This window comes from Ochotona curzoniae, unplaced genomic scaffold (assembly GCF_017591425.1).
Source record: "Ochotona curzoniae isolate NIBS_2020 unplaced genomic scaffold, NIBS_Ocur_1.0 contig_430, whole genome shotgun sequence".
NCBI classification, from domain to species: domain Eukaryota; kingdom Metazoa; phylum Chordata; class Mammalia; order Lagomorpha; family Ochotonidae; genus Ochotona; species Ochotona curzoniae.
In genome coordinates this window covers 19164805-19178373 of record NW_024466219.1, presented here as the reverse complement: position 1 = coordinate 19178373, position 13569 = coordinate 19164805, and the positions used below count along the sequence as shown (strand labels likewise).

The 13569-nt window shown below is 47.2% G+C and overlaps 1 protein-coding gene across 1 annotated transcript in view; it reads right to left on the bottom strand.

Annotated features, from left to right (window-relative positions):
* The window catches only part of HHAT (hedgehog acyltransferase), a 257631-nt gene extending 245455 nt beyond the window's left edge, over window positions 1-12176 (bottom strand). Inside the window, exon 1 of the mRNA XM_040985615.1 lies at window positions 12097-12176. The gene's annotated coding sequence lies outside the window, so the exon portion shown is untranslated. The remainder of the gene's footprint in view (window positions 1-12096) is intronic.
* Window positions 12177-13569: the final 1393 nt, after the last annotated feature.

The following is a 13569-nucleotide window of genomic DNA, read 5'->3' as shown; positions in this document are numbered from 1 at the left end:
CACCCCAAAGGAAGTACAGCCTCTTGGCTGTCTCATTTCATTACATGAAAATGCATGCACAACACCACCCAACGATGGGTGCAAGTATCCTTAGCAGGCCTTCCTTCCTCACCCCCTCCCACTTCAACTCCTGCCTATTTATCTCAGGAAAATGACTCCTTGCATTCCTATTTTCCTCTACTCATTTCAGCTGTGTACCCTGAAATCAAGCCACAGTCGATATGCTTTAAAGGACTTAAAGACACAACAGCATTAGAAGAAAAGTCAGATATTTGGGGATATAGCTAGGATGATTTTAAATGTACAAGTCCTTAAGTGCTTCCTCAAACTGTTGAAAAATTCTAACTTCTATTTTTCTTTCTCTAAATAGGCATGCTCTTCTCTGGGCAGTTATGATGAAATTAATCAGGTTCACACTGCAACATGTACCAAATTTTTCTTTTCTGGTTTGAGCTTTTTAACAATTATCAATAATTTTTAAAAATGTTCACTTACTTATTGGAGACAGTGGGAGGAAAGATGAGAGAATCTTTCATTTGCTATTTGACCCCAAGTGCCCACAAAAGCCATAGCTGTGCTGGCCAAAACTTAGAACCAAAATTCCACACCCATCTGCCACATGAGTGGCAGAGCCCCATGCACTTGGACCATCAACCAGAGCCTTCCCAGCTGTGTTAGCAGGAAAGTGGATCTGAAGCGGAGCAGCCTGGACTCAAACCAGCAGCATTCCAATGTAGGATACCACTGTTGCTGGTGGAAGTTTAATCTACTGTGCCATAGCCATTTCTTTTCTGCTTTTTGCATAAGGGTCAGCAACTTATCAGCAAAGCAGTAAGAGCCTGGAAAGTGCATTACCATTTCTAACAGCTTTGCTGCAGGAAACAGCTCATCTGTGGAGACGCAGCCTGTTTCAAAGCAAGTGCAAGCCTGATCAATGTCAATAAACAAGGTTGCACCATTAGTATGCCAACACTGCAAGGACTGCTGTGATGTACGGTAGAGTGCTGTGTCTAATTTCACATCTGCCAGGGTGGGAATACTGATCAGGACCAGGCAGAAAAAATTTCCAAGACTGCATGAAGGGACGAGCAGGAGCCAAACAGTACGAGGACCTCAAACATACATACAGAGGGCTCTTCATGGAGCTCAGGGAAAAGGAGCATTACAAAGTAGGCATGGATTTCAATAGTGTTCTGGAGCCAAATAAGCTTGTGCTAACTTGTTATGACACATGTAAACAGGATCTGTTTGAGACACAAAGAAGGAAAAGACATCTGCTTGAAAAGAACACCTTTGAGAGTAGCACGAATTCAGCGAGAACAAACATCAAATTCATGTCGAAGCTTGGGTGGAAGAATAATGAAGTCACTGAAGTTTCACACCACACACTTTCTGGGAACAGGGTAGGCATTGTGCCACACCAGACTGAGCCACCCACCTGGGGCACCTGCATACCACATCAGACCATGCCCAACCTCTACTGCCGATCCAGCCTCTTGTTATTATGCACCCTGGGAGGTAGCAGATGAGGGCTCAAAGATTCACTACCCAAACAAGAGACTCAGATGGAGTTCTCAGCTCCTGGTTTCGGACTGGTCCATCTCTGGCTGTTGCAGATACTCAGGGAGTGAATCAGCAAATAGAACATCCATCTTTCTCTCTCTCCATTGCTCGGCTTTTCAACTGGAGATAAAACAGAAAAACCAGCGCAAAGGTCTTTTTCCTCTTCAGAATTTCAAGTAGAAGAGTCTCAATTCATTCTTTTATTTTAATTGGAAAGGCATATTTACAAAGAAATGCAGAGTCAGAAAGAAAGATGTTTCATCCACTGGTTAACTCCCCAAATGGCCACAACAGCCAGAGCTGAGCCTATTCAAAGCCAGGAGTCAGGAACCTCTTCTGGTCTCCTACACAGGTGCAGGGTCCCAAGGCTTTGGGCCATCCTCTACTGCTTTTCCAGGCCACAAGCAGGGAGCCAGATGGCAAGTCGAGCAGCCAGGACATGAACCAGCGCCCATATGGGATCCCAGCATGTGCAAGGCAAAGACTTAGCTGCTAAGCAATCACGCCAGGCCTTTAATTCATTCTTACTGCATAGTATAGCAACTTAATAAGCTGATTTGTCTTTCCTTACTAAGTTAAAAGTGTTCATCTTTACACTTAAAAGTAGTACTCTATGGCTTCTCTTTGGAATTTCCAAATTGCTGGTATTGGTACTCCTTGCACTTTGACTATTTTTCAATAAAATCTGGGCTACCCAAGTACAAACATTATGATACCACAACAGTGATCTGAAAACAAAGACATCTACTAAGTGACTAAAATGCAGGTGGTGAACACAGGGCATGATTTACATCCCAGGCAGGATGGAGAACAGTGAATTTAAAAACTTCAAAACTCTTTACATATGAAGTGGGCAGCTTAATAATGTTTCCAGAGTTGACCACAGGTGAGTGAAACTCTGGAAAGCAAAATGGCTGATCCAAAAGGACTACTCTAAGGAGCCAGTACTGTGGCTTGGTGAGTTAACCACCTGCAACGCCAGAAACCCTGTTGGTGTGCCCGGGAAAGAAGAGGAAGTTAGCCAAGTCTTCAAGCTTCTCTTGCCACGTGGAGGACACAGATGATGCTCCTGACTTCAGCCTGGTCCAACTTCAAACACTGAACATTTAGGGAATGACCCAGTGAAAGGAAGATTTCTGTGTCCTTCCTTCTTCTAAAACGAACTTTGAAATAAAACATTTACCAAAAGAGATGACTACACATTTAATTATTTGAGTAAAAGTCAGTCATAGAACTTAGAGGCAGAGAGTCAGCCATTTATGTGCTCAGTGGAAAGCAGAGAAACTGCTGGAACAAAGCCACACAAATGAGAGAAAAAATAGGCTTAACCTGACATGCAACTAGTACAGGAGTCAGTTGCAGAAGACAAAATAAGAAAGCAAAACAAACAAAAAACAGTAACTCCAAAGTCATGCAGAAGACTGTTGGATCTCAAAGCTAGATGCCATGGATGAGAGTGAGAAATTCAAGACAAATGAAGAGAAAGAGAAACATCAGGCGTTGGAAAAAAATCCTGCATCTCCCTGTAAACAAAGAAAAAAAGGCACACCAGAATAATGGAGTTTTCTCAACCTCCATATTGGGTACAAGAGCCTTAATGTTGTATATTTAAAAAAAAAATTGACAATTACAGAATTCAAGAGGATGACAAAATCTTAATCATAAAATGGCAAGAATCTCTGGGCTAACAGCATTTTCTCTACTGCAACAGTTTATATTTGTGTTTGCAAGTTAATCCTCCACCTGTTGTTAAAGATGCGTGAGCCTATGAGACTCACAGGAGGCTAACTTGTAGCTTTTGTTGCTCAACCATCAGATTCCTGCTCAGGGAAACAGACCTGCCCAAGGATACAGGGAAGCCAGCAATGGAGCAGAAAAAAGAAAAAAATTAAAGCCCATTTTCCCAGCTCCCACTCTCACAGCCAGAAACTATGTCTTTTAATCTTAGAAAAAAAACACGGCTCACTGGGGCAAAGGCCTAAACGTGCATAAACGTAACTAGTGTGAAATGCCCCCCAACCAGTTTCCAATACCATTGCAAGAGCATTTCGTCTTATCTCTGATGCATTCAACAAATGGATCCTGACACTACTGCAAATTTGTCTGCATCTAGATGTTTATAGTAAGCAGTAACACAGCTACATCTATAAACACCTGTACAGACACACATCAGGGGACCTGGAACCAGCAGTTCTTGCCATCCTGTCCACCAACCAACTTTCAACATCCTAAAGTAAAATTTGCCTGTACTGAGTTTTCTTGCAATTGCATAACACGTATCATTTATCAGTATTACTATACAGATCACTTGTATTGGTTCCTAGTAGTGTCTTATTTAATCCTCAATTCAGCCCTCTAAGGTTGGCACTTCTGTTATTTTAACAGAAAACCAAGGTCCCAAGAGATTAAGAAACGTGCCCCAAGTTATAGACAGTGAGCAGCAGAGCTCAGCCCCACACCCCCAGCTCTACCAGCAGGGCCTTCCCTAGGCACCTCAGTATTTTTAACAGAGTGTACTGGATTCATTCTGACCCAAACTTGGATGGAACCAAACCATTAGAAAGATAAAAGCTATCTGAAGGTTAAAAGGGCTTTTCTTTTTTCATTAGTGAATTTCAGATGTTTCCTAAGAAGAAAATTTGAAAGTCAACAAAATGTGATCAAAATACTCATGAAATACCTAACAAAAAAAGGAGCACATCACCATGACAATGACAGACAACCACTTTGAAGAAAGTGAAGTAGTGGGGCAACATGCTAGCAAACTTGGACAAATCAGTATGGGAGAACTTATTTTGTAGGGCCCAATCTGACACCAGCAAAGCCAATTTGTAGGTGATGATAGGATATTCCTCCAGGAAAATCAAATATAGAATCATGGTGTCCTCTGTTTTCTTGAAAACCTTCTGAAGCATCTTACAGATTCTATTCATCCATCCACACAGGACAAGGAAAGATTCCTCCAAAAGCAATGAAGCATCACTGTGCAGAGGAACAAGTATCCAACTGAGAGAAGGGCCAGTGAGAGAGGCAAGAAGCCTTAGTGTATCCCCAAACACACAGCATTTCCCCATCTTCATCACACTCTTACGTGCCAGTTAACATGCCTGCTCAATGAACAGCCCATCATGTACAAGTGTTAAATTGATTCTTCCTTGGAATTCTATACAATGGCAATGTATGTGGATTTTGTGAGAGCATCACCCTCCAGAGGTTGCTGACATGACTATGGTCATCATACAGCTACACAGGGCTGGAGAATGCCAGTGGCCCCATATACTGCTGGCACTGGGTACCAGCTGTGGGCTCCGCTGCTCCTCCATGTTGGTGTTTATCCTTCAGCAGGTTAGATTCAGCTAATCTATCACGGCCTGGGGGGCCTCAAGTTCCAACAAAAGCATAAGTCAGCACAGATCCACAGGGAAGGCAAAACCAGCTTCTGTCTCATTAGGAAGGAATAGCAATGCCACCTACAAATGGGCACAATCAACTGCAAGTTGTATATCATAAGTAGATACTGATGCACAAATTACATTTCACAATGAATTTTTAATCACACAAAACATAACCAAAGTTGTTACATATATCATACATCCTCATAATGTAGGGTACCTCAAAAAGCTCATGGAAACCACAATTCCAAGATTAATTTTGGTGCTAAAAATTTAAAATGCATACATCTTTGAAAAGTTCATGAAGATGAGTATGAAAAACACAATGCATGGATTTCAAACAATGCTCACACCAAAATGTTAATTCCACTTCTCAAATATTTTCAAGTACCTTTCCACACACACACACACACACACACACACCCCAACAGTCATGCACCATACATTTCAGATGATGACAAACCACATATACAGCAATGGTCCCATTGATCATACCGCTGGGATGTTCTAGTCATGGTTTTGTAAGCACACCCTTTGGTGTTTGCCCAGCTAAGTCACATAAAAAGAACATATACCCTTGCTTACAGCAATGCATGACTGTGTCCATATTTTTATAGAATCTTGACAATATTATGCCTCCAAATCAATGGGGGACTTCACTGCCATCTGGTCCATCTAGAATGGGGATTCTTCATAAGATAACCCCCTATCACTTTCAGCAATATCAGAAAGCAAAGAAACACTTTATCTAGATCGTTCTAATACCATGCCCTTAATTTGCACCCTACTCAGAAAAATAAATGTCTGCCTCTATTCCTGTTTGACCTTTCCAGAACTAAAGACTCAGGTCTCGGAGGACACCACTGGAGTCACGATTGCCAAGTTTGCCTCCCAGCTTTGCCACCTTCCAACACAGGTTGCATAACTTCTCTGCAGCTCCATCTCCTCCATAAAACATGGATAATAGCAGCACTCAGGAGTTAGACTGCTGTGGAGTCAGAAAGTGACAGAACAGTGTCTTGGGCACAGCAAGATGTGAAGTGCTTGTGCTGCCTGCTTTCAGTGTTCCCACTATCATGAAGTGTCACAAAGAGGCAGAAATAATGGGGAAATAATGGCAAGAAAAGTCCATACACATTTAGTACACTTTTCTTCAATATTTTAAGACTTCATTCATTTGTGAGGCACAGAGACAAAGGGTGGAGGGGATCTTCCACCCACTGGTTTATGCCCCAGATGGTCACAACAGCTAACTTCAGACCAGGCCCAAAGCAGGAACCAGGAATTCCTTCCTGGCTTTTCACATTGGTACAAAAGCCAAGTACTTGACTATCATCCACCGCATTTCCGGGGGCACAAACTGGAAGCAGAATTGGAACCAGCACTCTGATAGGAGATGCTAGCACCGCAAGCGGCAGCTTAACCCATGCACAGCCACAACACACCCCTTTAACTATTTTCAACAGAAGTGGAACCCACGAGAGCAGAGCTGACTGCACCATGCATTAGCTGTCTCTCCCTGGTGTAAGAACCTAGAACTAAGCCAGGGACCTGCACAGTAGGTAAAACCACTGCCTGTAAGGACAGCAGACCACATGAGCACTGGTTCCTGTCCCAGCTGCTCTACTTCCCACCCAGTTCCCTGCTTATGCACCCAGGAAAACAGCAGAGGAGGTCCTTGGGCCCCTGTCACATATGGAAGAGCCAGAAGAGGTTCCAGGTTCCTAGCTTTAGACAGTCCCAGGCCCAGCCATTGCAGGCATTTGGAAGGTGAACCAGCAGATTGAAGACCTCTCCCTCGCCCTCTTAATTCTTTCATATAAAAGGCAAATAGTGCAAGATCATCATTTGTTTCAGAAATTGTGTGTGGATTACATGTGGTGTCAGAGTTCAAGCCTAACGGGTAAGCACTCTGTCTACAACGCCAGCACACCACATGATTACCCATTCATAGCCCAGTTGCTCTGCTTCCAGTCCAGCTCCCTGAGAACATGCCTGAGAAAGCAGAACGATGACCAAGTCATTGGACCCCTGCACCTAGATGGGAGACCTGGATGAAGCTCTTGGGTCCAACCGGACCCAGCCTCAGCCCACCGGGACCATTTGGGGAGTGAACCAACGGATCAAAGACTTCTTTCCCTGTCTGTCTCTGACTCTGCATTTCAAATACATCATTTTTTAAAGGTTCCTTTTTTTTTTTTTTTCAAGCTGAATTGGCTAATCCTCTCTCCTTCAAGCACCAAGATCCCATGTGGGTGCCAATTCGCATCCCAGGTGCTCCACTTCCCATCCAACTCCCTGTTAATGGCCTAGGAAAGCGGTAGAGGAGGATTCAAAGCCTTGGGACCTGGAAGAGGCTCCTGGCTTCCGATCAGCTCAGCACCAGCTGTTGTGGCCACTTGAAGTGAACTAGTGGATGGAAGATCTGTGTCTCTGCCAAGTCTACCTTTTCAATACAAACAAATCACTTTTTTAAAAAAAATGATGTTTCACCTGATGAAATCCTGTACTCATTTCTTAAGTATCAAGGACTTCCCATTGAGAAACTGTGTTTGTGACAACAGAGTACAGAGATCCCATCAGTGGATCCCCAAAGGCAGGTCCCCGAGCATGCCCAGGTCCTAATTCCAGGAACTATGGCCCTGCTGTTCTCCCTGGCAAAGCCCACCTGGCAGATGGGATCAACTGAGAATCTGACCATGGGGAGAATACCCTGCAGCAGCCCAGTGGACCCAATGTAATCACACAGTGCCTTGCAAGAGCGAGGTGGGGACAGGGTGGTAGTCAGAGGGGAGACAATGCCAAGATGGAAGAGGCACCCAAGGGCTGGGAATGAATACACTAGACCCGCCCTCAGTTCACTGCCTCAACCAGAACAGTTTATGATCACACTGGTTTTAATCTGTTATCAACATTAAACTTGAACTGGGAGAAGATTCGTTCTGAAGATAAAATTTTACATTCAACACTGGCCTTTGCAGTGCTACCTTCTACTCCGGCTGTATGCACCGCCTAATCAAGGAGAACTTCAAGGCTTTTTAGATGAACTTCCTGTAAGTCAGATCTGCTATTACAACCCGGGGGGGGGGGGAGGACAAAAGAGTCAATTTCATAAGCCCCTAATTCATGAAAGCTACCGTTGCGTTATTCCTTTCTTCCCCCGCAATGCTTCCACCCATTTTAAGCCTTTTTAAATCACCGTGAATCATGCCCACTGCACCTTACATCCCCCCGATTAGAGACAGCTGAATAAATGAAGCTTTTTATAATGATATTTTAGGTAAACCCTTTATTAAAATAGACTACAGGGAAAAAAATTAAGGCTTTCAAGAAATGGAGTCCCATATAAATGGAGTCGGTGAAAAAAAAGACCCAAATGCCTCCAAGAGCCCCTTCTGTCCCTCCTTAATTCCTCACTGCCTCAAAGGTGGCCACTAGCCTGACTCGAGACCAGCTTGCGGTTTTCCAGTGTCTGAATTTCTTACAAACGCAATCAGACAACACTTGCTCTTTTGGGTCTACTTTTTTTTGCTCAGCTTTACGTGAGACTCCTCGCAGCGATCTGTTCACTCTTCAGGCTGTCGAGGCCAGCATCACAGCATTGCCAGATAAGCCACTGCCCATGATGTCAGCAACCAATACGAGCACCAATTCAAGTCCCAGCTGCTCCATTCCTGCTCCCTGCTCGTGTGCCTGGGAAAGGAGCAGATGACAACCAAGCGACGACCTAAAATGAAGCTCCAGGCTCCAGGTTTCGATCTGCTCCACCCTGGCCATGGTAGTTTGCAGCACAAACTAGTGGATGGCACAAGTTCTCTGACTCTTTGCCTTAAAATTATATGGGAAAACTAACCTATTCCATTTTAATTTAAATGCATTACCATAAAATACTTAATAACATCTTAAGCTTTGGCAAGAGTCTAACTTGAGAGATGTGGAAGAATAGCTCCCTTTTTTTCCCCTGATCCTAGTACAAGTTGACCAGTTCCCTTCTCCCAAATGATCAGGACCAGAAGCATTTTAGGTCTTATAGGTCTTCATTTGGGGATATTCACACAGATGTCAGTGACTGAACACCCCTAATCCAAAAACCCAAAATAGTCCCAAAGCCAGCATTTCTAAGGTATTTATCCGCTTATCTGAAATGTAGAATAACAGAGACAGAGAGGGAAAAATACCTTCCATCTGCTGGAACATTCTCCTACTGGCAGCCACAGCCAGGTCTGAAGCAGGCCTAAGCCAGGAGCCAGGGACTCCAGCTGGGCCTCCCACAGAAGTGGCAGGAACCCAGGCACTTGGGCCATTGTCTGCTGTCTTCCTAGGTGCATTAGCCAGGAGCTGGGCACACACAGAGCAGCTGAGACCCACACTGGTGCTCTGGTACGGGGCGGCAGTATCACAAGCAGCGGATCAATGCTCTACCACCACACTGACCCCCCAAATCCTGTCATTTCTGTGCACTGCACCCAGGAAGGGTACAACACCATACCCCACTCAGATTCACCCACTCTCCAAAATAACAGAGGAAGAGTGGGCCTGGTATGTACATGACACACACCCAGTGTCACAGAAGTGTCAATCACCCAGAGCAGGTACAGTGCAGGAAGCAGCTATCCGCAACCCGCCAATCCCTCTTGAAAGCTCTGATCACCGGAAATAACCGCAAACAACAAAACCTCAGCCTGGCCCGCCCCTGGCCATTGTGGCCACTTGAGAAGTGAACCAGCCCCCTTAACTCTCACAGAAAGCAGCAGAGGCAGAAAGATCGTCCATCTGCTGATTCACTCCCCAAGCAGCCACAACAGCCAGAGCTATGCCGATCCAAAGCCAGGAGCTTCTTCTGGGTCTCCCACACAGGTGCAGGGTCCCAAGGCTTTGGGTCATCCCCTGCTGCTTTCTCAGCCACAAGCAGGGAGCTGATGGGAAGTGGAGCAGCTGGGACACAAACCAAAACTCATTTGGGATTCTGGTACTTGACATGGGAGGATTAGCCAATCGAGTCATTGTGCCAGGCCATCATATTTTCATAATATGCATAATTCATGAACCTTCTCAAGACCCCCTCTTAGTTATTACAAAATTCAATCTTGTACTGACACATATCATAAGTTCATTAACATTCACCACACATTTTTAAACTATGGTAATAACTTTGGTTCCATGTACTATATTCCCTCTCCATTTGCTAATATTTTCCTTGGCTTCAGTAACTGGCAGAGAATCCTATTAAATAAAAAAAAAAAACTCCAGAAATAAGCAATTCCTAGGTTTAAAACTGTATGTCATCTGAGTTTTACATGATGAAACCTGGCACCGTCCAGTTCCACCCTGCATGGGACAGAAACCACCCTTACAACGGTACAATCACAGTGTGCACACTACCTGCCCATCAGCCACTTGGCCATTTGTCATAGCATCCCAACGCTTCTCTACAGGGTTCCCCATTTCCAGGGGTTTCAGACACCTTCCTCAAATACCCAAGGATAAGGGACCCTGCCATGTCGCATAAACCTACACATTTTAGTAGCTCTTAAACTGACTTCAAGAATCCAAAGGCCTCAGAGCCACTCTGACCAGCCCCTGAAGTTTCCTAACTCCCACCCTTTCCGCTGCAGGGTGTCCATTAACCTGCTTCCCCAGGAGGGAGCAAGTGAACACCTGGTGAGGCTCTGATTCGAAAGAGGAGTCCAAAACGCAGCCTGCCAGGTGCCACTCTGACCAGGGTAACGCTACTTCTCCTGGTTACTGCAGACTGTATCGGTGTATCTAAGAAACCTCACCAGCACACAGTCTGCTGAATGGTAACTGGATCTCCTAGGTCAAAACTGCCCTTACCCAACTTTTCATCACGGTGAGGGGATGCAGGGAAGTCATAGGCAAGTTGGGTCACCAAGAACGCACAGGAAACAAGCACGCTTCCACATACAGCATGGAAACCACCACCTCCTCTGGGCTTGGTGCTCCCCCAGCATCCATCACACCTAAGTAGGTGTGCAGCTTTAAAAACGAATGAATGACTCTAAATGCAAAGGGACAAAAACTTGGGCCTCACCCCACATGCTGCAAATCACATAAGTTGCCAAACCCTAGCTGCCCAGCCTTCCTCATCCAAGGCATTGAACATGGGACTCAGAACAAGGGGCATAGCACCTCCTTTTCTCCAAGCCCCCCACATACACACTTTAGGTGAGGACTGGGAGTGGGAGGGCTTGTCCACACAGAGACCGGTGTCTCCAAAAGCTGACTTCAAAAGAGAGGTAAGGGAAACCGAGTTCCGAGAGTAGCAAGGCAAAGCCACCTCCAACTCTGTAGTGGCCGGAGCCGCCGCAGGCCGGCCAGGCAGCCGTGCCTCTAACCCAGCCAGAGTTTGGAGTCCGCAATTCCCACCCAGCACAGTCAGAAACTGGGAACCAAGCCACAGGAAAACGAAGTGAGCAGGAGCGCGCGTGGGTGCTCGGCGGGGAGGGACGGGAACCGGCGTCCTGGCCCCGGACCGCCTCCCCCACCTCCTCCGTGGACACTCGGCGCGCCGCCCCCGCCGCCTTTGTCTCCTGGGGACCGGGAACTTCCTCTGTCCCGCCCTCGGGCGCGCACACGCCAACTGGGGCAGAAACGACTCTTGAATTTCTTTTTCTCAGCAAAGTAAACCGCAGCTCAAAGGGTCAGCAGCTAACCTTTCCCCGGGACCCCCTAAGGTCACCAGCTACCAACCTCCGGGCTGTCCCGGGCGGCGGCGACGGCGACGTTCCCGCGCGCCGCGGCTTCCCAACACCCCTCTCTCGGCACTTCCGAGTCCCGGCGGCGGCGCTGCGGGCCCCGGCGGGCACCGCCCTCCTTCCCCGGGAGCGGCAGCCCCGCGCGCTCACGTTCCCGGAGCACGCCCCCGCCGCCGTGCCCGCGCGCCCTTGGCCCCTTGCTGCAGGCCCGGGCAACCGGAGCTCTGCCTGCGCCCGGGCTAGCGGGCCGAACCGCCGATCCCTTCGCCCCCTGCAGCCGGCGGAGACGCTAGACCCCGGGCAGCAGCCCCTGGCTCCCGGGACCTGCAAGCGCACAGACCTTAAACCCTACCCCACCCCCGCCTCCGGTGCGTGACTGTGTCCTTTACAAGCCCGAGGCGAGTTAATGACAGAGTGAAAGTCACCTGCGACTCGAGGGGGGGCCCTCAGTCCGATCCCAGGGGTCCACACATACGTGTAGTTCGCGAAAGGAGGTAGCTCGGTGGGGTGGAGAGAGGGCGGGCTCTGCAGCCGGGGCAGCTTCAGGAGCTTGCTGCATGAACTTAGCCCCCGGGAGTCTCCCTGTCCGCCTCTCTGGGATACAAAGTGAGCTGCCCAGTGTTTCCTCGCAAATTAGAACCAAGACCGGATGGGCTGAGTTTTATGCATTTGTAAGGCAGCTTTACAGAGACAGCCGCGCTGCAAAAGAAAAACCCAAGGATCCGCAACGCGGGGTGACCAGGGGAGTCGGTTGGGGAAGACCTGAAGGTACCTGAGGAAGAGGCAGGCTGCTTCGGTGACTTCAGCCCTGCGGAGAGGCGAGGCCGAGCCATCTGAGCCGCACCGGGGAGCGGGATTTATCGGAGCGGAACCACCTGGGCTCTCGTTAAAACCACGGGCTCCTGGCTCCTACTGCAGATAAAGCAGGTGAGCCTCCCCAGGAAAGAAGTGCTCCAGGTGGTCCTAGGCTTTAGTAAATGAGTTTAAGCCCAAGAACAGGCAGCCAGAAAACGCAGAGGTTGCGCTCGAACAGGTTTATAATCTAGCGGTAATTATTACAGCCCAGGGATTTTTTTTTTTTTTTTGATTGCAAAATCCTGTGGGAAACACGAAGTATATGTGAAAACTGGAACTGGCTGTTCTGTCAGCTTCCTCTCAGCCGGGTCCCTCCAACAACTGGTCCAGGGTGGAGTTCAGTAAGCAGGTGTCAGTAAACTGGTCGCAGATTTTGCCAATTTACTGGAAACCCAACTGAACTGCAGAGATACGTACTTTTTTTTTTTTAACTTAGTGTCTACATGGCTGTGGGGCAACTGGAGTATATACTTCATCGCTTTTTAAACGTACCTGTTGTGTATCTGAAATCAAAATGGAACTGGGTATCAGGAAATGAAGCGGACCCGGGCCTTTAATCTAGCAGCTCTAGCTCCAGAAATTGAGATGCAAGAGGAACTCAGGAGCCAGACTCAGGGAAGGTGGTTCAGCTCCTACTTCTTGTAAAGACTGACCTGTTGGAAAGGCAAAGGGACAGAACAACTGTAGGGGCCTCAGACACCCTACTCACACTCCCCTCCCCTGCAGCCACCGGTAACTCCACCCTGCTCTCCCACTTGGTGGCATCTTTTGCTGCTTTCCCAGGGTGCAGCAGTAGCTGGATCAGAGGCAGAGCAATGGCAGCTCCAGCCAGCACTCTTTGGGGATGTCGGCGGTGAAGCAGGAGCTTAACCCACTGTGCCCCACCACCTGCCTGCCCCTAACACATATATTATCACAGTCTCACATATGTTGGAGCTGAATTGACCTGAAAACACAAAGCAAAATAAAACAAGTCTCACCACAGGTAAACAGCAATTACAAAAAAACAGCCAACACTTAAGAATAAATAATAGACTGGCTCC